The sequence below is a fragment of the Muntiacus reevesi genome, chromosome 20 (assembly GCF_963930625.1).
Source record: "Muntiacus reevesi chromosome 20, mMunRee1.1, whole genome shotgun sequence".
Classification (NCBI taxonomy): Eukaryota; Metazoa; Chordata; class Mammalia; order Artiodactyla; family Cervidae; genus Muntiacus; species Muntiacus reevesi.
This window is the reverse complement of record NC_089268.1, coordinates 19,254,550-19,257,371: the sequence shown is the minus strand read 5'-3', so window position 1 is coordinate 19,257,371 and position 2,822 is coordinate 19,254,550. Positions and strand designations below refer to the sequence as shown.

The window sequence follows — 2,822 nt, the reverse complement described above, 5'->3', positions numbered from 1 at the left end:
AGATACGAAGGGGTAATGGCTGAGAGCTTTCAAAAACTGATAAAAGACACCAATTCATTTATTCAGTACGCTCTGAGAGCCTAAATCAGGATAAGCAGAAGGAATATATACCGATGCCTATATGAGTAAAATGAAAGTACATTTTTATTATTAGATAAAACTAAAAGCTGAAAATCAAAAACAAGGAGAAGATCTTAAAAACAGAGAAAAGCAGCGCTCGCCTCAGCAGCACATATATTAAAATTGGAACAATACAGAGAAGATTACCAGGGTCTCTGTGCAAGGATGACGTGCAAATTCATGAAGCGGTCCATATTTTTACTACCCAGCAAGCTCACTCCTAGGCATATACCCTGAGGAAACTAAAACTGAAAGAGACACATGTATCCCATTGTTCATTGCAGCACTATTTACAATAGCTAGAACATGGAAACAACCTAGATGTCCATCGACAGATGAATGAATAAAGAAGTTTGGTACATATACACAATGGAATATTACTCAGCCATAAAAGGAACACATTTGAATCAGTTCTAATGAGGTGGATGAACCTAGAACCTATTATACAGAGTGAAGTGAGTCAGAAAGAGAAAGATAAATACCATATTCTAACACATACATACTGAATCTAGAAAAATGGTACTGAAGAATTTACTTACAGGGCAACAATGGAGAAACAGATATAGGGAATAGACTTATGGACATGGGGAGAGGGGAGGAGAGGGTGAGATGTATGGCAAGAGTAACATAGAACCTGACATTTCCGTATGTAAAATAGATAGCCAACGGGAATTTGCTGTGTGGCTCGGGAAACTCAAACAGGGGCTCTGTATCAACCTAGGAGAGTGGGGTGGGAAGGGAGATGGGAGGGAGTTTCAAAAGGGAGGGGACCCATGTGTAGTTATGGCTTACTCATGTTGAGGTTTGACAGAAAACAGCAAAATTCTGTAAAGCAATTATCCTTCAATAAAAAATAAATTAATTTTTAAAAAAACAGAGAAAAGCAGAGATGACCTTCAAAGGGATAACAGATTGGATATACAACTGATTTCTTAATGGAAAAGAGCAGAGGCCAAAAGACAGTGGGATTCTTTAGAGGGCTGATGGAAAATAACCACCAACTTATTTTTTAATACCCAGAAAAATAATTCAAGTAAAGAAGAAATAAATATATTTCAGTCTAATAAAAATCATAAGAATTAGTCACCAGTGGGCCCACATTAATATAATATTTTAGGGCAGAAGAAAATAATCCCAAATGGGAGGTCAGAGATGCAGAAAGGAATTAAGACCAATGAAAAATGACAAATATGTGAGTAAATATCAAATAATACTGGTTGTATAGAAAAATAATATGATAGTGTTTGTGGGAGTTAAAGCCCCAAGATCTTTGCCTATATTTTAGGGGAAGAGAGTAAAAGAATCAGTTAGTATTAGGATTTGTTAAGAATGCATGCTGTATTCTCTAGGTAATCATTACGACGTTGTAAAAGAGTAAATAACTTTACAAAATAATAGAGGAAGGTAACTTAATGAAAATAACAGATGCAAAGAAAGGAGAGAAGAAGAAATAGAGTAGATAGAACATATAGAAGGCAAGATAAAAAAAGAAAAAAAAGATTTTAAACCTAAATATAAAGATAATTTTATTATATGTAAAATTTTCCTATTAAAAGGCAAAGACTTTCAGACTTATTTTGGATAAGAACAAAATTCAGCCATACACTGCTTACATAGAGTTATCTGAAATACAGACAAAGAAAAAGGATGAGAAAAGGTATAACATACAACACTAACAAAAGCAAAAGGCTAGTGTAACTATGTCAAAATAAGACTAGATTTTAAAGCATTACTAAGTATAAAGAGTTACTTCATATGATATAAAGCTGAATTCACTGTTGCTGTTTAGTCACTAAGTCACATCCAACTCTTTTGTGACTGCTACTGCTAAGTCACTTCAGTCGTGTCCGACTCTGTGTGACCCCATCCCTGGGATTCTCCAGGCAAGAACACCGGAGTGGGTTGCCATTTCCTTCTCCAATGCATAAAAGTGAAAAGTGAAAGTGAAGTCGCTCAGTCATGTCTGACTCTTTGCGACCCCATGGACTGCAGCCTACCAGGCTCCTCCATCCATGGGATTTTCCAGGCAAGAATACTGGAGTGGGGTGCCATTGCCTTCTCGCTTTTGTGACTAGGAAGATATAATAACTACATTTGTATACACTTGATAATTTGGCATCAAAACATAAAGTAAGTATTTATAGAACCAATTATTATACTTTAGATTCCTTCTCTGCCTTCCTGGGGTCACAGAAGCTAATCATTTCAGCAGTCAATGTCCTCTCTCAGAAATATCCTACCTAGGACTTGCTTGGTGGTCCAGTGGTTAAGACTCTGAACTTTTAAGGCAGGGAGGCATGGGTTCGATCCTTGGTGGAGAAACTAAGATCCCACATGTCTGCTGCATGATGCAGCCAAAGAAAAAGCAAGAAATATTCTACCTAGTTCACTTATGGAGTCACTTTTAGACAGGGAGCCGTCTTGGCTAACTAATCTCATTTGTATGTGAAGAATGTGTGTTGCAGATACAATCAGTGCCTTGCCCCATCTTACAGGTACTCACCGTTTTCCTACACAGCTACCTAGTAGCTTCCAACTGTAAGCACCTGAGACTGTACCTGAGGACTTTTTCTGGTTGTAAAGCCTGCTCCTGCATGTGGAGCATTCCAAAAGTGCCAGAGAATTAATGCTCCCAGGAGCAACCCCTCAAACAATGACTGGTGTGAGTCAGTGGATAAATACTCCCAGCTTCTTTGCCCTTT

General features: G+C 37.6%; 1 non-coding gene across 1 annotated transcript; it reads left to right on the top strand.

The window, feature by feature from the left end:
- Window positions 1-213: 213 nt before the first annotated feature.
- Window positions 214-320, top strand: LOC136151980 (U6 spliceosomal RNA). The gene has a single exon (XR_010660142.1). It is a non-coding gene; the product is annotated as a U6 spliceosomal RNA (small nuclear RNA).
- Window positions 321-2,822: the final 2,502 nt, after the last annotated feature.